Here is a 22,452-nt window from a genome sequence, read left to right as displayed (position 1 = left end):
GAATTTTTTTGCAGAATTTTTGGATTTTTTTCAGACACGGAAACAATATTTTTTGGTGACTGTGAATGAGGACAACAGAAGGGTTAAAGACATTAACTGTTGTGCTGATAATGGAAAAATGCTGTAATATTTATAATCAGTTACACAAATTTTATTTTATACAGTATTTTCAAATTTTTAAAGATTAAAACTTTCTGTTTTTTGCAGTAAAATATGGAATGAAGCTTTTTTTTAACCCTAAAATCAACAGTATCAATACATTTCTTTACCGTAAATGCAGAAAATGTTTCACCGTAATTTTACGGTAGCGTTCTGACAACCACGGCTGCCGGGACTTTACCGTAATAACAACTTTTTTTTTACAGTGTATAGCAGCATTGCATCTAGAACTAGGAAACAGCTCTTCTCTCACACCTTTTTTCTGGGATTGAAATTAAAGTGTCGTCTCCAAGTTGTGTTGAACCTAAAAAACATTTGAGCTGACTTGCAGCAAAGCCAACAAAGTGTAATTTGCACAGGGCTTGTAGAGATATTTTATTCAACACCTTATTAAACAGTTCACTGTGCTCTGCCTCGGAACATATCAACCAGATCACCTTATCTATGGGAAGCTGTAGTACAAACCCATGGGCTTAGAGAAACCTAAAACTCGCCTTTGATAAGAATCAAGGGACAGCCTTCCTCCTGAGCTCCTTTTTCTCAACCCTTGGCTCATTGGCAGCCTGAGAGAAGGAGGGTAGAGACGGTTATTTCCCACAGAGACTGAGTGAACACAGATGGGAGGGCTGCACCCCGACGTCAGAATATCAAAGCAAATATTCACCTTAAGAGACAGACGTGTTCATAAACTCCCCCGTCCCTCTCAATTTCCACATTATGAAATCAAATGCCCACTGTGAAGCGGTTTGTTTTCTTCCTTTTTGCTGACAGCACCTGTGTTAAGCAGAGCTGGATTTGTGGCACAGATAAAAGCAGATTGTGGTGGAAAATAAGAAGTTTTAATGCCTCAGATTCCCTGGAATTTTTCTTTGAAGTGGAGGTTTGAAGGCAGACGTAGTAATTGTCTCCAGGGGTTCCTTGCTCTGTGTGTGGACACTGTAAAGGAAACTACTAAGTGGGAGAGTTTGACGTGCAGTCGTCTCATTATAATAACATGTACTTATTTTTTCCTGTTTGGCATTTGCAACTTCTGACTTCTTATTTAATGAATCGCCTCGTGTTTCCTCTCAGTTTCTGCATCCAATAGCAATACCCGGCTTTTCAAATCGCTGTTTTCTGCCGCACGGAATCTGTTTATTTTTTCAACTTTGCGAGAGTCCTGCGCTTGTCAAACAGAAGCTGAATTGTGGGTAAAAAAGAGAGAGAACCCTTTTCCTTGGAACGTTCCAGCAGTTAGCTTGTTGAGTCTAAGGAGCTCTGACTGTTGTGAGGCAGGCTTGTTTTCTTCTTGCCCGAGGGCCACCACAGGAGGTGAAGTCATAAACATGGCTGGGAAAGTGGAACTGGGCTAAGTGAGGAAGTCTGTGTGAATCTCGCTGCGAAAACACATGACTTCACTACACCTGTCAGCACCAGCGCCGGCGAAAACGGCTAATGTGAGCTGGATTGTTCTGTTTATGAGGTACGGGGGCAGAAAATACATTTTAATGCCTCTCTGCTCGTCAGTCCTGAAGGGGTTTTTAATCATGCGGTGGTGGGCTGGTGACGACTTAAAGTCATTTACATGAAGACAATAATGAATCCTCTATTGCTGACATCCAGAGCTGACGACAAAAAAAGACAACAAAAACAGGACAAAATCCAGCGAATTTCGCTGGATTTTGGTTGATTTTGATGTGAATGTTCTTAAAGAAAATATTAGAAGTTTTACTGATATCAAAACAACAACAAAAAAGACAAAAACAAGACAAAATATTACAAAAACGAGACACAAAGCTACAAAAGCATGAGACGAACGACACAAAACAGAACAAAAAAGAGACAAAAAATTTGACCAACAAGTTACAAAATGACAAAAAAAGGGACAAACAAAAACAAGACAAAAAAATTACACAACTGACACAAACAAGACAAAAAATGACAAAAGTGAGAAACAAAATGACAAAAAAACAAACAACCCAGTCAAGACAAAAACACAAAATGACACAAATGATGCTCAAAACCACGAATAAAACGAAACACAAAATGACAAAAATGAGACAAAAACACAAGCGAGACAAAAAGGAAACACAAAATGACAAAAACATGAGACAAACGACAAAAGTCAAGTCTGGAGCTAAACACAGCAGTATTATTACACCGAGCAATCAGAAGTTAACAGCAAACCCTGCATAGATTTCTCATGTTTGCTAGTTTAATGTCACATGACAGTGATGGTTTGAATAAAACTGACAAGGAGAAGTCTGACTTATTGAACTTTTGGTTGAACCGAAACGGAGCATTTTTCAGAAAAGAGAAAATGTGTATTTTTGCAGCCGAGCAGAGCGACACAGGTGGCAGTAATTGGAAAACGGTGGCCTCGGTGCAGAGCCTCCAGTAATGAGACATGTCTCTTGTTGTGTTGAGGATGTTAATAATGTAAAAAATTGAGGAGCCAGTGTTGGACACTCCTGGATAATTAATGTTCACTCTCCAACTTGACACCAGTTGATTCTGTAGGTGAAGGAGTGCGTTAAATTTTTAATAATCACCATGCCGAGCATAGACAGAAAGAGACAAAGTGAGCTGCAGCAGCTGCCCGTTTAGATGGAAAAGGTTAGTGTTGGTTTGGGTTTCTGTTTGATACCGTATGACCTGCAGCTTTTGTCTGTTCCAGCTCAGACTACATGTGTCTGCACCTTCTGCTGTTAGTCGCTACAAATAAACCCACGTGTGTGTTTGTAGAGTTACTTGCACTTAGGTTATTTTAGACTACAATTAATAACAGATTACTTGGAACATTATTAGCATTAAAGCTAAAACTCCTCCTTTATTTTCCCATCCATCCATTACCAGTCCCTCCAGGATTTCGTGGCTTTTTCCAGATTGTTTCTCCCTAAAATGTCTGAATTCACGGCAGCTTTTCTAAAAAAATTGTGATGTAAGTTGCGATGTTTTACAGTATTTGTTGCAATGAAATTGCGTCTCAAGAAATGTCTTCTCTGGAAGACGATCACCAGGACCTGGATGAGTTAACAGCAACCGGCACCATGACAAAGACCTCTGTGGTCATTAATTACCTCCAACCTGCACTGATTTCCAGAATAACCAGAGTGTTTTTATTGCAGAATGACAGATTTAACCAAGCATCTGTTGTTAGTTCTTAATTCACGATTGATTCTTTAATTCCGGTATCCAGTTCCTCGTTACGTCCACGATTAGACGACACAAATAATACAAAAACTAAAATCAGTCCCTCCAGGATTTCAGGGTGTTTGTCCAGAAGTTTTTCCCTAAAATGTCTGAATTTGCAGCAGCTTTTCTAAAAAATTGTGATGTAAGTTGCAATGTTTTAAGCTTGTTTGTTGTGATGAAATTGCAGGAGATAGTGACAGTTGCTAAAAAGTTTCATTTTTTTTCAGTTTTTAGAACACGTTTCAACATTTTAGTTGACAATATTTGTTCCTAAACTAATTCTTTAACGCTCCAACCCATTTCCACCAGCTGGTACACCACGGTGGGAAACTAGCAGCAGCCAGATACTGGTTTAACAGGAAGTGGTTGGTAGATTTAAGCCACTAAATGATCATTTACTACTGAATGAATCATATTTGGACATATCTGTCAGTGGCTTAAAAAGTTAATTTCACATCCTGGTATTCACACACGTGTTCACACGCTCACGGCTCGTTACGTCCATTAATGAATCTAACTTCCCTTCATTGTTTCAGAGCTCCAACAGATCTGGATCAACAGCTTCCATCACGGTGATCTGTCTGCTCTGTTTCCGCTCCTTTCAGACGTTCTCCTGATATGTTTGGTGGTAGAAAAGTGTTTGTCAGTCGATGGTTTTCGCTTGTTTTCCACCACAATATTTCACGGGTGTAAAACAGTTTAGCTCTGCTTTGGTGAAGAACATCAGGAATTGTTTTTCACAGTCTTTAGCAGTAATTTTTGTTGGTAAATGAGAGACATTAGAATGGGACATGTCTGCATCTTCAGATCAGAAACAGGGAGTGAATTTGGTGATGTACGCAGTCCAATCATAGGACTGCTATGATTGGTGGAACTCACGGGAGGCGGGACAAAATGGTGGAAAAGTTGGAGTGATTGGACAGAATTGTAAGGTGGTGCAGAATTCATGAAGATTGGTTGAATTTGTGTTGACTGTTGCGATCGCAACATCATGAATTCCTGGAGGGACTGATTATCTATACACCGCTTAGGGGGCTGGAGTCTATCCCAGCTGACTGAGGGTGAAGGCAGGGGACACCTGGACAGGTAACAGTCTATCACAGGTTCCCCTGGACAGGTAACAGTCTATCACAGGTTCACCTGGACAGATAACAGTCTATCACAGGTTCACCTGGACAGGTAACAGTCTATCACAGGGCTACACATAGAGACAAACAATCACACTCACATTCACACCTATGGACAATTTAGAATCACCAATGAACCTCAGCATGTTCGTGGACTGTGGGAGGAAGCTGGAGAACCTGGAGAAAACCCACACATGTACAGGAGAACATGGAGACTCCATGTAGAAAGATCCCAGGAAGGCCGGGACATGAACCAGCGATCTTCTAGCTGCAAGGCGACAGAACTAACCACTGAACCACTGTGCAGCCTTTTATTTTCCCAGTTAAACAAGATTCTAATCATCTGGTCCATTAAAAGCTAAAAACCCACAGTGGCTTCTTAAAATTTCATGTCATTTATTGTTCAACCAACTATCTAAAGTCTGCAGGTATTTAATTTACTATCAAACAAGACAAAGAAGAAGAAGCGTATTAAATCCTTCCAATCGAGAGGCTGGAAGTATCGAGTGTTGCCGCAGGTAAATGGAGTTTTTATTTGAAAACTTGCTGACAATTATTTGATTATCAAACACTTGCTGTTAAATTTCCTGACAGTCAACTAATCACTCAATTGAGTGATTGTTTCAGCTCCTGTTGAGACTGAATTATTCATTTGTCAGGATCAGTTAGTGTCTTCTGTACTGCAGGCTTTCTGAGCGAGGCCAGAGAACACTTTTTATCATTGTTAAATATTAATCGCTCGGCTTTGATTCAGATTTGAAATGACTCGCTTGTGTTTCGTAGATTATAACCCTTCTTTAAATGCAAGAAGAAGGCTTGATTTTCAAATAGAACTGTGTATGTGATTGAAAGTCTCTAAAAGTGAGATTAATTAAGCTTCTGAAGGTGCCACCATGTGCAGTTTGGCTGTTTTCCAGAGCCAGTAGAAGTCTTGTTTACATGAACCCCTGAAACTTTGCAGTTGAATCTCTTTGTTTCCATCAATAAACCAGTGAGGAAGAATATTCCTTTAGCCCACAGACAAACGGTCCGTTTGTGTTTAACCCTCGTGTCGTCCTGCAGGTCAAACTGACCCATTTCTAAGTTTGAAAATGTGGAAAAAATATATATTTCACAGTGAAACTTCTGATGTCCACATCTTCAACATTTTTGGGAAATCTTTGAACTTTTTTTTTGAAAAAAAGAAATGTTAAAATGTTCTTACAGAAAATATTAGAAGTTTTACTGATATATCTGTAATCATTTTAGATATTTTTAGGATTTTTTTGAAAGATTTTTACTCATTTTTTGAAAAATATTTACAAGAATGTTCTTGCCAAATTTGGGGGATTATTTTAAAATAAAACTTTTAAGGGAAACTTTTAAGGAATTATTGGAATTTTCTTCCTGAAGGTTTTGCAAATTTTCAGAAATTTGGGGAATTTTTTTGCTGAATTTTTTGATTTTTTTTTCAGAGAAGGAAACAATATTTTTTGGTGCCTGTAAATGAGGACAACAGGAGGGTTAAACATCCGTTCATGCAGCCACCGCTCACTCACTCAGTCCATTTTTGACTTCAGTCATAAGTGGAGAAACAGCGACGAGCACGGCGGTAGTACTAAATATTTAACAAATGAACCTGTGCAAGTTGGAGATTAGAAAGATCTAAAGGCTTTTTCGTCTTGGCGAGATGTGTTGTTACGTTGAATTCATAAATAAAATATAAATATGCATAAATCAAAGTCAGCACTGATGTGAAAACAACTGAAGGGAAGAGAGGTGAAATGTAAAATGGCTCATTGGAGGCTGTAGTGTTCATCATGGTAAGTTCCCATTTCACATTTTTACTGTCATCAGTGCAACAAAACCGTCAGCGGATACCTACTCACTGATGGCGCTCTTTTTTTAAATGGAAAATGCCGTTCTCACTCCCTGTTTGATTCATTCTGATCAACACCGCTTCTCTGCGCTTTCATCATTTTAAGTTCCTCTTAATGAAACTCAGCACTTCCTGCAGATGTTTCACAGTAAATGTGATGTGAAAAGATTATCCCTCCTCCACTGCTGGAACGCTTTTAATGTGAAGCAGATGGAGGAGGGAGTTTGCTTTAATAGCAGATGGGAGAGATTCAGAAAAAATGAAGGATTCCAAAAATATGAGGCAAAGATTTTTATAAAATTCTTGAAATATTTAACCCTCGTGTCATCCTGCAGGTCAACATTGACCCGTTTTAAAGTTTGAAAATGTGGGGAAAAAAAGATATTTCCATAGTGAAACTTCTGATGTCCACATTTTCAACATTTTTGGGAAATTTTTGAACATTTTTTGGTGGAAAAAAAGAAATGTTTAAAATTTTTCTTAAGAACATTCACAAAAATTTTCACAAAAACATTTCTTTGTAAATGTTCTCCGAGAAAATATTAGAAGTTTTACTGATATATATGAAATCACTTTAGATATTTTTAGGATTTTTTGGAAGATTTTTACTCATTTTTTGAAAATATTTACAAGAATTTTCTTGCCAAATTTGGGAGATTTTTTAAAATAAAACTTTTAAGGGAAACTTTTAAGGAATTATTGGAATTTTCTTCCTGAACGTTTTGTAAATTTTCAGAAATTTGAGGGAGTTTTTTGCAGAATTTTTGGATTTTTTTCAGACAAGGAAACAATATTTTTAGTTGTCTGTAAATGAGGACAACAGGAGGGTTAAGCATTCAATGTAAAAATGACTTAAAAGCCTCATCCACTGCTGTTTGGTTCTGTCCAAGGGTAATATAGATAATAGCGGGCAGCGTTAGCCATCTCGGGTCACGTTATTCCCATATTCTACAACTGTACAGTCCAGGGTTATTAATTTTTAATCGAAAATCAAACATTAATTGTTGAAACTCTCATTTGTTTCTGATTTAAAATGTACAATCACAGGCTTAGAGTGAGTGAACAGCTACAGGAAGTGTGTCCATGTTGCCTTATTTTAAAGGAATCTGTGCAGTTTCCGGTTATTTCTGACCATCTAATGAGTAAAAATTATATTCATTTAAAGTGTATGAAACCTCGATCATCAAAACTAGTTAAAAATTTGCCTTTTATTCCCAGTTCTTATTATTTTCTCTCTTGTGCTGCCTCAAACCTCTTTGAAGGTGACGCCAAAAACTCCTCTATGCAGGAACAATCCTGCGTTAGTGACTGTTTCACAGAGTTTACATTGTGAGTCAGCAGAGAAGCTCTTAAAATCCACCGTCCACTTAGCCTTTCGCATGTCCTGTTGATATTCAGCTAACAAATAAAAACGTGGGAGGACACTAGTGAGCAAAGCTGTGCTGATGGTACGATCACAACATGGGAGCGTCTGAGGAGCAGTGTGTGGAAGTGTATTTCTGGTTCTCCTACAAAGATAAAGCTGTTGCGTAACTTTGGAAAAAAGCAGCAGATCTGTTGTAAAACGACAACAAATCTGAGGATTCTCCGGCCAGTTTGCCACCCAGGTGAGGCAGCACAGACAGCAGGAGTGAGTGGATCAGCATTGACTGTCCAACCCGTCCAACCGTCTATTTTTCATAACACTCCTCCTAAGGACATTTGCCAGAAGCTTGTAGAGAAGGCATCACTGATAAGCGAGCAAGATTTATGGACGATGGTATGTGGCTCAGTGGTTATGCTTCAGGCGAAGGTTTTAGGGTGATGACAGAACTGGAGCCGTGTTATAAAAGTCTAAGCAGCACCACAGTCTCAAGTGCAGATGATTGACAGCTGGAACATCCACAGTCTGCTGAAGGGTGAGACGCTCGCAGTCCCCGCTGATGGAAGGATCCTACACCGTATGGGATGCTTTAAATGCATCTGAATGAGCTGCATGTTGGTTTAAACTCGTGTTTTTGAAAAAGATACAAAGAAATTTGTATAAACTTTTTATAGCAAGGGTGTCCAACGTGAGGCCCGTGGGCCAAAAGCGGTCCTCCAGGGTCCAATCCAGCCCTCAAAGTGTAAAAATTCCAGAGAAGACATTAACTGCAGATTGTAAATTAGTAAAACTATAAATTTAAAATCATTTCTAGACCATGACAAGTTGTTTTGATCATGAAGTAAAATATTAGATTGTTCATTGTTCTTTTGTGTCTCATTTTTGTAATATTTTGTCTTGTTTTTGTCTGATTTTTGTCGTTTGTCACATTTTTTATGTATTGTCTCCTTTTTGTCTTGCTTGTATTGTTTGTCTTAATTTTATCAGTTTGTGTTTTGCTTTATTCTTTATTTAAAAGCATTTCTAGACCATGACAAGTTGTTTGGATCAGAAAGTAAAACATTAGATTGTTCGTTGTTCTTTTGTCATTTTGTGTCTATTTTTGTAATATTTGGTCTGTTTTTTGTATTAATTTTGTCGTTTGTCCAGTTTTTGTCCCTTTGTAACTTTTTTGTCGAATTTTTTGTCAGTTTTTTTGTTTTGTGTCATTTGCCTCATTTTCTGTCATTTTGTGTGTCATTTTGTAATATTTTGTCTTTTTTTTGTCATATTGATCATAAAGTAAAATCCTCTGTGGTTCAGTTCCAGGTGACTAAATGTTGTGTTCCTTTGTAGACACTCTGTGATCTGGAAGTTGTAATGTGGAAATGATAAACTGAGGCTGAATGTTGATGAAACTGAACTTATTTTTCTTCAGAAATTTCAGGTTGTTCATGGTGTTTTGTAAAAGATGATTCCTTAAATGTAAACATTTTAGCACTAAAACAAAGGAACCATCAGGAGTTGTGGTTATTAGGGTCCGAGCACCGAATGATGCGAAGACCCTATTGGAATGCAAGGAATTATTTATTATTATTATTATTATTATTATTATTATTATTATTATTTTTTTTTTTTTTTTTTTTTTTTTTTTTTTTTTTCCGGACTTTTGAATTGCACTTTTGGCGGCCTTATCATACCCCAAAATGCGTCAAACTTGGCATGCTCATCAGGACTGGCGAAAAATTTGATATTTTATGGGAGTTGCACGTGTGTGGAATAATGGCTCTATAGCACCCCCTGGAAAATTGAAAATTTGGTCATTAGGCCAACTGGCAGGGTGTTTCATCTACAGCTACAAAATTGTGCATGCATATTCAGCACATCAGGAAACACAAAAAAGTCAATCACGGCCACGCCCTAAACCCAACAGGAAGTCGGCCATCTTGAATTAGCTGTAAATTTTTTGAGATTAATAATTCAGCAGGGGTAAGTCCGAGAGACGTCAAATATGGCCAGTATATGTAAAACTGCTTCCTGATGAAAAGTTATCAAAATGCTCAGCATAAGTCAAAGGGCGTGGCCATGGCGACTCCCAAAAAAATGGATCCTTCACCATGAAACAGGAAGTGGTGTCTAACTCTGCTGTACATGCACCAATCTGCCTGAAAATTTACATGTATGATCAGTGTCTGGCCCTGACGACATCCATGTGGTTATGTACATTGACAGTCACAGCGCCACCTTGTGGTAGCAGGAAATAGACATTTTTTTACACTTTGATGTACTATTCTTAGCAGGTTCATCATATTCACTTCAAATTTGGTGACATAAGCCTGAACATCTTGATGATGACTCACAAAGAAAATGGTGACTCGTCGTCAAGGGGCGTGTCTGTGGCGGCACGGCGAATTTCGATTTCTCGCCATGAAAATTGAATTATTTATATCTCAGCTGCACATGGTCCAATCTAGACCAAACTTGATTTGATGGACACCAGTCTGGGTCTGAACACATCCACACTCATAAATTTAGAAATACTCATAGTGCCACCTATTGGCAACAGGAAGTTTTTGTCATTACATTTGTACCTACCATTGCTGGACACTTTGTCATATCATCTTGGAAATTTGTCAGCTCAGTGGTCATGCCGTGACGATGCCACAGTGTGAAGATTTTGACAATTCATACAACACTGTTGCCGTGACAAGGCATCGTTACTGTAATAAACAAAGTACTTTTTGACAGGTTAAAAATGCTCAAATGCTCGCCAAAATTACCACACATATCTGGACCGGCAACCCATTTGATATTTTAGGGAAACTGCACATGTGTGTGGCAAAATGGCTCCATAGCGCCACCTGGAAAATGTCAAACAGTTACTACGGCCACTACGTATGACCTAGAATTATGAAACTTGGTAGGCATATGTAACTCATCAAGATGCACAAAAATGTAATTGACACCCATGCATATGTAACTCATCAAGATGCACAAAAATGTAATTGACACCCATGCCCAAAACCCAACAGGAAGTCGGCCATTTTGAGTTATATGTCATATGTTTTGACGATTTTGGGTCATTTTTTGACATTTTCAAAAGCTATAAACTCAAACAGGGTAACACCGAGAGAGCTGAAATTCGGCCAGGATGTACTCCAGGCATGGGTGATCAAAAGTTATCAAAATGCTCACCTTAAGTCTGAGGGCGTGGCCATGGCGGCCTCCTGAATTTTGATGCTTCGCCATGAAACATCAACTGCTGTGTAACCATCCTCTACGTGCTCCAATCTGTCTCAAACTTAACAGGTGTGATCAGAGTCCAGCCTTGAAGACATCCATAGACAAATATACATTCAGAGTTATAGCGCCACCTGTTGGATGGAAGGAAATGCTCTATAACTAGCCTGTACATGGTCCGATCTGCCTGAAATTTTGTATGTGTGATCAGAGTCCGACCCTGATCACATCCATAGGCCAAAATACACTCTCGGTCGCAGCGCCACCTGGTGGATGGACAGGAAAAGCTCTATAACTAGCCTGAACATGCTCCAATCTGCCTGAAATTTCACACGTGTGATCAGAGTCCAGCCCTCATCACATCCACAGGTCGACATGCACTGTCGGTCGCAGCACTACCTGGTGGACATGCGTGGATTCGCCGACCAGCAAGGATGCGAGGACCTGTCCAACGCTGCTTGCAGCTTTAATTTATAGATTATTCTGCTGTGGTTTTACTGGTCTGGTCCACTGGAGATCAGACTGGGCTGAATGTGGAACCTGGACTAAGATGAGTTTAACTCTCCTGCTTTATAATGTGAAAAAATCCTAATATTTTCGGTGTGTAAACAGCTCTACATATGTTAACTTGGTCCTTTGTTTAGTCGTGTATATACACTGTTGTGTTTGCGTGTCTGTGTGCTCTGTTCCTGTGTTGTGCAGCGATGGCAAAACAAATAATACACTTACTGCGTGCAAAAAAGGCTGAAAAGCAGTTACAGTGCAAGTTTCCTGAGGGCAGCTGCGTTTGTTGGAGGGTTAATGAATGCCAGAAACAGGCTTGTGTTGTTTGGGGGGGAACACGACAGATTAAAGAACGATTGCTGGTGCATCCAGTTCCCAACAACACCCTTTCACCTCCCACATGTAGCCCACAGCTCAGACAATCCGTTTCTCCATTCCCCGGGTGAAACCATCCCTGACAGAAGCTGTAAGCAGCGTTTCTGAAGTGTCCTTCTTCTGTAGCTCCCTATCTATCAAAAAATCTCTGTTTCTTCCTCACCCTGTGCTCTGATTATCTGTCGAATCCTCATTTTCTACTCCCCATCTTCCCCTCTGCCTTCTCCTTTCTGTTCTCCCCCCCTCCCTCTCTCTGATTCCACCCTCCTCATTTTTAAAAGCCACATGCTCCCAGCCCGTCTGGCTCAGTTGCACCCTGCCAGTGAAGGGCTTTTTATTGGGCTGAGATTGAGTGCAGCCAAGCAGGGCCTGGCTGGGGCTGAGGCTGGGGCCAGTTCCCCCAAACCCTCCCACCCACTCCACATGCCTGTTCTGGTCTGGCCCTGTCGCCTAGAAGGAGATTACTTGTCTCTGCTGCCCATAATTGCCGACAGCAGCTAAAAAGAGCCAGAGAGGGAGAGGAGAGGGAACAGTGTTGGCTTGTTGAGCTGTTACTTGACAAGCTTGGACTCAAAGGTTTGTGTTCCTGCTGTCAGATCCTGGCTCCGTTTTAGTTGCTTTTATTAAGATGGATGTTGTTTTCATCGGATGCTGATGGTAACTCATGGTGTTTGGACCGTGCTGAGGATGAATAGTACAGTATATAGAAGGCAGAAGATGAAATGCACATATGAGGGTCTAAACGAGGAGCAGTCGGGTCACGGTGCCCTCTGTCTGCCCTCTAAGCCACCGTTGTTCTTTGTAGCCAAAGGCTTCCTTCCAGCAGCCCGTGCCTCACCGTCCCCTTTTCACTTTTTCCAGTGAACTTGTGAATTACATATTATTGCAGTTGGTTATTGTTGAATCTCCTCTGGCTTGATCCCAGCAAATTAAATAGTGGGCAGTTTATTGAATTGGCAGTCTGTGAAGAGGCTGTGATGCTGTATGAATTTTTCACCTCTTCCTTTTCGCTGTTCAGCTTTTTGCACATCGCTCTTCATTCAGTCAGGCTCTCGTTAAATGTTTGAATCCACATTTGCAGCACGTTTTCCTGCTCCACTCCCACACATCCCTGCTTCAGCATCGCAGCATGTCTGCCCTGCAAATACAAAGATGCTTCAATCAGGTACATGATGCTCATTCTCTGGTAGGAAGGAGTGATTAAACACAAATTATTCTGACTGTCTGTAAGCAGAAAATGAACTACATGTAGCCCCGACATTTTAAAGAACCTCCAGTGAAAACCAAGGTATTTATCTCGTTAGTGTGTCCACATGGTGATTTTTAAATGCATTTATGCCTTAATGCTGCAGTGTACAGTCTCAGAAACACACATTCAGACAGCCGTGTAACAAACTAAAGCATCAATGAGGTTTGTTTCGTATGGAACTGACATAAGGAACTAATCCTGTCGACTTGCTGGGGAGAGCTTTGCATCTTTGCATCTTTGCATCTTTCATAGCATCGTTATTCTTCAGAATTGGTTCCGATTCAAACATGTAGAGCTGAATTAGTCCAATACTGCAAACTGCCATTGTTTTGTAGGTGAGCTGTTGTGCTTTAGCTGCAGCAGATAATACAGAGCTGGTGTAGATAGAAACTATGACTTCATAGATCTGCACATTTTAGAGGAAGCAGCAATGTAGAGTTTCATTCAAGCCATTTTAAGGCAGGAAGGGGTTATTTTCATGGGAAAATAATCTAAATATGTCATTTTGACACGTATTTTGGAGTTTAATCAACAGCCACAGAGGAACTTTAGAAAAAGAGTTTTGGAAAGTGTGTGTTACTCGATGAAAAGCTCAGAACCACTCTGATGTCTGGTAAATGTGAGGCTGGTTGACTCTGTCCAACAGTAATGATGACTAAAGTGCATACATTTCTGTAAAACCACAACATGTTGTTGTGTAGTTTTTGGTTTCAGTAGGGGTTAAATAAACAAGATATAACAGATCTGTTAGAGGGCTTTAAGGCCAGTTCATGGCTTCTGTATCTGCTTACACTCTAAACACTTCATAATTAATGTTACATATCAGTTTACTATGTACACATGTTCCACGCATGTGCACGTCTGTACATGTCTAGCATCAAGCAAACATTTAGTTTTTCATTTGCATGTACAGACTGTTGATTTGTTGTGCACATAGTCTAAATAATCAGTTTTGGGCTGCATGAAGCCCCGTTGACGTGGGTGAAAATCTTTTGGCCACCTAGAAATAACGACTTAGCCTTTAGAGATGCTCAGGCTAATGTTTCACTGAGCAGTTAGCTGATGCGTGTTTTTCAGGGCTGATACCAACTGTTAGTAATGAGGAGACCAATAGCCCAGATAACCAATATATGTTTTTAGTAAAAGTGAAATCCTGGTATCAGAATTTAGAATAATGGAAACACCAACACAAAACTTTGTTCCTCTCTTTAGTTATGCTTTCTACGAGTTTAATCAAAGGAAAAGATAGATAAACAGTGTTTATGGGCGGGACATTAGACTGCATTAGAGCAAAAGTTGTACACTTTCAAATTAGTTTATCTGGAACTGCTTAAAAAATAAAGATGACACCAATAATCAGAGAAATTCTAAATATCAGATCCAATAATCTCAACTCTTCATCTCTGCCTGCTTCCTTATGTTAAGCTAAGCTAACAGACTGATGTCAGCAACTTCAAATTTATCCCGTTAAACTCCTGACATGACAGCTAATAAACACCTTCTCCTCCTTTAGGTGAACTAATTCTGTGACTGAGATCGTCAGACTGAATGCCGCCTCTTTGTCTCACAGTTGTCTGACTTCCAACGGAAAGCAAATTGGAAGCAATCAACTGGTGATACACGATTCACGCATTTAACCCTCGTGTCGTCCTGCAGGTCAAACTGACCTGTTTTAAAGTTTGAAAATGTGGGAAAAAACATATTTTCACAGTGAAACTTCTGGTGTCCACATTTTTAACATTTTTGGGAAATCTTTGAACATCTTTTGGTGGAAAAAAGAAATGTTCTGCAAATTTCGCAGAATTTTGGTAGATTTTTCTTCTGAATGTTCTTAAAGAAAATATTACAAGTTTTACTGATATATATGGAATCACTTTAGATATTTTTTAGGATTTTTTGGAGGATTTTTACTCATTTTTTGAAAATATTTACAAGATTTTTTTTTGCCAAATTTGGGGGATTTTTTAAAAATAAAACTTTTAAGGGGAACTTTTAAGGAATTATTGGAATTCTCTTCCTGAAGGTTTTGCAAATTTACTGAAATTTGGGGAATATTTTGCTGAGTTTTTGGATTTTTTTCAGACAAGGAAACTACATTTTTTGTTTCCCGTAAATGAGGACAACAGGAGGGTTAAAGCAGCCGTCACCAGAACTGTACATTCACCCTCAGATCTCTACCATGTCCAACGCATTCATCCCTCTACCCAGAATGCCCCGGGGCTGTGAGCCTGACCTACCACTGACTAACGTCTAGTGTGCCGGTCTGAGATCACGTGACGAACGTCGTCGCCCATGGTGTTTCCGTGTAAATTCACTGCAACAGTTTCTTAACTGGATTCCTGTGTTTCATGACAAGCCAAAGCGTCCGCTGTGCTTACGTTAGATCCTTCCTGATGAATATGGAGGGCTTCAGAAAACCTCCTTGTCACACAACCGCAGTGTTTCGTGCCCTTTTGATTAACGTGGAATGGAAACAATTAGGTGGGGGAGGTAGTGAGGCAAAGCAGCACATTCAACAGCTTTAAATGCTAATTAGCTAATGGAGGATGAAAGAGCAGGCAACTGGCAGGGTCTCACATGAGCACACTGGAGCTCCGGCTGCAGCGCCGCCTGTTTCATCTGAATTCAGACCACCACCATTTTGTCTGCTTGAGTACCGCTGACAATACAGCCATCTTGTGTAACCAGAGATTTTTTTGTAATGATCTCAAATGAGGCTTTTCTTTTCAGGAAGGGCCTCGTGTTGCTTTCTTTCTTTCTTGGAATCTGGAATTCGGAAATATTCGTCTCTACTACAGTCTAACACAGGGGTGTCCAATATGCAGCCCATGGGCCTAAAGCGGTCCTCCAGAGGGTCCAAAAAAATCATTTCTAGACCATGACAAGTTGTTTTGATCAGAAAGTAAAATGCTAGATTGTTCATTGCTCTTTTGTGTCTCATTTTTGTAATATTTTGTCAGTTTTTTTTGTTTTTTTTGTCTGACTTTTGTCATTTTGAACATACTTTTTTGCAAAGGAAATTAGGAATTGTGGTTATTTCTAGGTTATTCTGCTGTGGTTTTACTGGTCTGGTCCACTGGAGATTAGACTGGACTGAATGTGGAAACTGGACTAAGATCAGTTTGACAGCGCTAGTCTAGCATCTCTCAGTTTAACACATTTGTTCTCTTCTTCTTCATTACTCTGAGATCATGCAAAAATTCTCATGATGTTTAAAGTTCTGTATCAGTTTTTGTAGCATGATTTGTATGTTTTTATGCTTCGGACATTTTTTCCGTCAGTCATCATGACCACTTCTTTCGCTCCATCCTTGAGGTCAGTTTGCAGAAGAAGTGATTAACAGGACGCTCAGTTGCTGCATATTTATTTGCAACATGAATGAAATCCGAATGCAAGGAGAGGACCTCATGTTTATTCCATTTTCCTAACCTCTTCGATGACACCACAAAGAGAAAAACAGTTTTTTCCCTTTTCACTGATCTTATGTGAGAGGATATTGAGCTCCTCAATAACTTAATATGGGCAGTTTCACCATGTTTGGTAGTTTATTAAGCTGTTTGTGTGCATGATGATTGAAATATTAAATTTATTTCAGTGTGCTTAGAAGGAGAAACAAGATGAATATTCTCTCTTTCATTTACTCTCTGCATGTTTAACCTTGTCCTGCTGTGGCCTTTATGTTAATTTGGTAGCATTCAATTTAGACTGTGAGATGGAAATGTTATGAGGTTGAAAATAGTGAGACTGTTGGTGTGGATGTAAATGTGAAGGAGCCATAGGATGATGCAGAAGTATACCAGGTGTGAATTTCTGTGTCTTTTAGTTTTTTATCAAGCCATTTGTGGTCATCTCTGCTGTGACTAGAGAGCAGCTTTATGATTCTTGTGCTGAAAATGGAAAGTTTGTCTTTGCTGAACCAACATCTAAGCTGAAGACGAGGAGTTGTGGTGCAATAGGCAACTTACACAAGAGTGACGTGAAAAATTAAAGCCTGCACTGCTTTAAGAATGGAGACATGCTAAATCCAATAGTTAAACTGTAGTTGAACATTTTTTTATAGAAGTTTCTATTCATCTATTTTAGCCTTTATTTCTCCACCAAGGAATGCGGCGATCGGCATACGTTTGTCTGTCTGTACTCAAAAGAGACTAACGGATTTGGATGAATTTTTCAGGGACGGTCCAAACTAACACAAGGACCAAGTTATTAGATTTTGGCAGTGATCCAGTTATGTTCTGAAAATAAGAAAACATTAACATCCATTGATATTTCCAGTGTGATATGTTCAGAAATCAAGATGTGTTCAAGTTTTGTTTAAGATCTTCAGAAACATTTTCAGTTACTACTTTGCTGGACTTTTCTCATTGATAGTTAGATGCCTGACAACTGCCAGTTGTTCTCAGGTATTTGGTTCGGTATCCAACTGGTTCTTGGAGAATACAAAACAATGGAGAAAGGAAACAAAACAGCAGCTAGAAATGAAGTGGGCGCTGGAATGGTGGCAAAGCTGTAAACATTGACCCATCAACCAGGCAGCTTGCTGGCCACGATGGAGGTCTTTCTTTGAGGCAGGTCCTGAGGGGTTGGGATGTGGTCCCTTCTGATCTCAGTCTTCTTCGCTGGGGCTGATGGCAGCTGGTTATTCTTCATTTTTGCCTTGGTCATGTTGTAGTCACCAGAGTCAAAATATTTTTGCCTCTTCTGAAGTCTTTTCCTGAGAAAGTCTGAGCCTCCTGGCTTGGCTCCAAGGTTGGGATACCTGGCCTTCAGTTTGGCCTCCTCTAGTCTGGATCCAGGGATTTGTTAAATATTTCTGTATCATTGCCAGATAGCAGCATGGCGTCACTGTAACCATGACAACCAGTGAACACTACATCAGCTGATTGTGATCCTACTACAAATCCACCGCTGAGGACTTACCAGGACTTATCCATCAGAAATGATCCAAGAAACAACTGATTAAATTATGGGGATGTTTCTGAGTCCCATCAATTCCCGCCGCCCGCTACTTATTTAGGTAACGTGATTCGGTATCCGTACATAACGTACACATGCAGAACACACACCTGTACTCAGTACAAGGTCATTTTGTTTGTGGATACTTATATTCTATAGTGCCGTGATTTCTGATCATCAATAACTAATAATAAAATGCTACATTTCTACAAAAATATGCTACATTTCTGACAAAGCCATATGGGGGAATGGACAGCCTTGGAGGAGTACTGCGCTCTCTGAGTGCTTCTCTTGTTCTTGAAGTGAGGATCTGCTGCTCTGGGCAGGTATGCGCCCTAAACACCTGGTCACTGAGTCCCCACTGTAGCTAACCTTCTTACAACAGTATTTTTTGAAGTATCAGAGTGCACCATTGATGCAGCAGTGTGTACATATTTTGATTGTGACTCGTCTCTAAGGATATGTAACCTACAGTCACATGTTTACATACATGTATGGACTATGAATTGTTCATAAAGCCATCTTGTTGTGAATCATTTATTCATAACAAGAACAACATCCCATCTGAAGGATTGTGTCCTCATTGTTTCAGTATGCTGTTATCAATCAGACGTTTATTATGGTGCAGACTTTGAGCCGACAGCCTAATTAAGCCGTTTTTGTAATTAAATGTGTTGCAACAAGACTTTAGACCTCAACACTAATGGACTGCAGTGTTAATAGTGAAGAATGAGGTAACCAGGCAGAAATAAAGGTCTCATATGAAATTATTTTATTATATTATTTGGCTGTTTGCCTTTTTCAGCTGTCCCAAAAAATGTAAGGATAATTTTCATTTTTACTAGAGGACTGCTGCTGAAAGACAATTGGCAGCTTCTGGTAACTTCGGAGGTGAAATGTTTTCTTGCTCAGTGCATGAATAAACCAACACCCCTTATATATCCATACAGCAGCTCTGACCAGGACAAGTGGCTCAGACGGTCGAGTGGTTTGTCCACTGGTCTAAAGGTTGGAGGCACCAACTCCCAATGTGCCAAAGCATCCTTGATACAGAACTCCAAGCTGCTCTCGGTTGTAGCCGACCACTTTGCATGGCTGCTGTGTGAATTGGTGAATAAGAAAGACTATTTATCATTTGTTACTCCGCCAAGGAATGGCAAAGTTATGTGACAATCGATTCAATTCAATTTCAATTTAATTGTATTTATATAGCACCAATTACAGTCAAATTATCTTGAGACGCTTTACAGAACCCATATGCCTGACCCCCAGAGCAGCTCTAAGGTGACAGTGGCAGGAAAACACCCTTTTAACAGGGAAAAAAAACCTTGAGCAGAACCCGGATCTTTATGTGGGGGACCCATCTGCTGCTGGCCGGGCGGGTTGAGAGGGACAGAAGAGGTAGAGAGGTAGAGATAGAGGGATAGAGGTAGAGAGGAAGAGGTAGAGGGGAAGAGGTAGAGGGGAAGAGGTAGAGGGGAAGAGGTAGAGGGGTAGAGATAGAGGGTTGGAGGGGTGGGGGGGCGTATGTTTGTTTGTCTGTCTGTCTGTGTGAAACATTACTCAAAAACAGACTAACGGATTTGGATGAAATTTTCAGGGGAAGTCGGAAATGACACAAAGACCACCTCATTAGATTTTCACAGTGATGCAGATTATAGTCTGGATCCACGGATTTGTTAAAGATTTCCCATTGGGAGATATAGCAGCTGGCACGGTGTCGCTGTAACCATAACAACAAGTGAACACTGTGTCAATTACTTGCTGACGATCACATGATTGTGATCCTACTACAAAATGACTGATTTATCAGTTGGAAATCATCCAAGGAACCAATGATTAAACTGTGGGCTGTTTCTGAGTCCCGCTACATATTTAGGTCATGTATGTAACAAACCCCAGCCAGACCATGGTGAAGCTCCTGGTGTTTCACTAATCCTTTATTTAAGTTCAGCCATCAGCTTTTTTTTGAACACAAATTCCCCTTTCTGTCCTTCACTCCTTTCTTCAGGAAACACCGTCAGACCTTGTCTCCATTCCAGCTGCTTCTAAGTTTAGACACATCCTTTGCTAGACAGCAAATGGATAGATGGATGGATGGATGATGGATGATGGATGGATCTTTACGGGAATTTTAGGATTTTTCAGCAGTGTCTCCGTCATGCCAAGGAAACGCTTCTTAGATAAACACTTCCTGTGCCACTGGAATGGTGACAAAATAAAAGTCTGTAGCATTAAAAATACACCTTCAAAATAAAAGCATGGAGGGAATGGTTTTTTTAACAGTAGCAAAACAAAGGTTTGGCAAAAGTGATGAAATGATCAACAGACCTTTAGAAGAGTAATTTACATGTGATTCGGTATTCATACATAACATGCACATGCATAACACATGCCTGTGCTCAGCGCAAGGTAATTTTTTATTAAAGATTTCATCCGTCGGAAATGATACATCAACTGAACAGCCTTGGAGGAGGACTGCGCTCTCTGAGTGCTTTTCTAGTTTTTATCGGCTCTCTTGGTTGACACTCTTAAAGAATGCAATGGTATAGCGTCGCTCTAGCTAGCTTCAGCAGCACCACACTAATATTTGTAGGGTCATAGATTCTGGATTTTTCAAATTATTGGAGCTGTGTCGATGCTTCTTTCCAGTTAATTATGGAATGGACAAAGCGTGTTGGATAAATGACTGTTTCAGTTTCAGACCTTTTCAGTCTGACTTTAAGTGTGGCTGTCTGGAATAATTACACACATTGTAGTAATTTGCTCTGAATGAGTCTAAGGCCACCCTAATATATATGTTTTTGGTGTGACTTTTAATGCCACTGGGAGCGTTCATGTAATGAAGGATTAACAGTGTGGCTCACTGATGTGTTTCTATTAATTGCTGGACATAGAGAATGATTTAAGTGGCGACTACAGATAGGCATGATATGGTATTTGTAATTAATTTATGGTATCAGGAGTTGAGGAAAAAACTGAAAAAATGCTAAATATCTGATCTAATAATTGATCAATCTTATAATCAGTTGATCCCTAGTTGGACAACAATGGAGGTCGTTGGCAGAGAGGAACTTAAATCAGATTTTAGTCATACAGCCAGTAGTGTAGCTTGGTTCTTATAGTTGGATTTCATCTTTTCATGGGACTTTAATACTTTATATATTACATATTATAAACCGTATCCCACAAAATGACATTTTAAACTCACAACCTTTACCTTCTTTAACCCTGACTAAATAACAGACAGTTTCTTTCAAGAACAGTCAGGGAGATTTTCTAACTGGAAACCCTAATTTAATTGGAATCACTGTGTCATTTGCCACAGGAAGGAGTAATCAAGGGGCTCTCCTCACATCCCCACCAGCATCTAACAACTCTTTGAGTGTTTACATATTTTATCACTCGCCAGTGTATCAGACTGGAGATGACATGGACTTTAATCTGAAATAAGCATCTCTATCATCTGCCCCAGTTTGTCAAGGAGCATACAGATGGGTTGCAGACTCTGTTGATTTCCTTTAAAAGCCCCAAATTTGTCAAAACCTTCAGTGCTCCTTTGAGGGAGATAGAGAGGCTGTGAATAAGGGCGAGGGGGTGGGGAGGAAAAAGCATGCTGTCATGAAAAGAGCCGCTTCCTGGTTGGCTAGATGCAATCATGGCCACTATCTGATAGCGCTGGAGGAAATTGGATGAGCTGAGAGCCGTTGGCTGCCAGTGATGGGAAAGATGACTCCTTTGTCACTGTGTCAGTCAATTCCCTACTCTCACCTGAGAGACCAATCAATAACACGGCGGAGAGAGGTTTTCGCTTGTCTCTCGGCCTCTGTATGCTGTGGGCTGCTGTCAATTATTATGGGCTGTAAAATACCTTCTCCTTCATAGGAATGCAGTGTGGTTATGTGGTATTCATAAATATGTTATGGTTAAATGTGATGTATTTTTCTAGATTGCACATCTTGCCGTGTTGGGAGGTAACAATTCTTTGAGTAATTATTTGACTAACACAAATACTATACAACAGGGGTGTCCAACATGTGGCCCGCGGGCCAAAAGCGGTCCTCCACAGGGTCCAATCCGGCCCTCAAAGTGTAAACATTCCAGAGAAGACATTAACTGCAGATTGTAAATTAGTAAAACTATAAATTTAAAATCATTTCTAAACCAGGACAAGTTGTTTTGATCATGAAGTAAAATACTAGATTGTTCATTGTTCTTTTGTGTCTCATTTTTGTAATATTTTGTCTTGTTTTTATTGTTTTTGTCTGATTTTTGTCGTTTGTCACATTTTTTACCTTTGTCTCCTTTTTGTCTTGCTTGTATTGTTTGTCTTAATTTTATCAGTTTGTATTTTGCTTTATTCTTTACTTTATGCATCATTTTGGTTTTTTTTGTCTAGCTTGTGTTGTGTGTCTATTTTTTGTCGCTTTGTTTCTTGCTTTTGTTTTGTGTTGTTTGTCTTAGTTTT

At 39.8% G+C, this 22,452-nt stretch overlaps 1 protein-coding gene across 1 annotated transcript in view; it reads left to right on the top strand.

Annotated features, from left to right (window-relative positions):
- Nucleotides 1-22,452, top strand: part of trip4 (thyroid hormone receptor interactor 4) — a 134,220-nt gene that overhangs the window by 33,106 nt on the left and 78,662 nt on the right. The window lies entirely within an intron of this gene.

This window comes from Amphiprion ocellaris, chromosome 1 (assembly GCF_022539595.1).
Source record: "Amphiprion ocellaris isolate individual 3 ecotype Okinawa chromosome 1, ASM2253959v1, whole genome shotgun sequence".
Classification (NCBI taxonomy): Eukaryota; Metazoa; Chordata; class Actinopteri; family Pomacentridae; genus Amphiprion; species Amphiprion ocellaris.
Note: the sequence above shows the minus strand (reverse complement) of the source record. Positions and strands in the feature narration are given on the sequence as shown.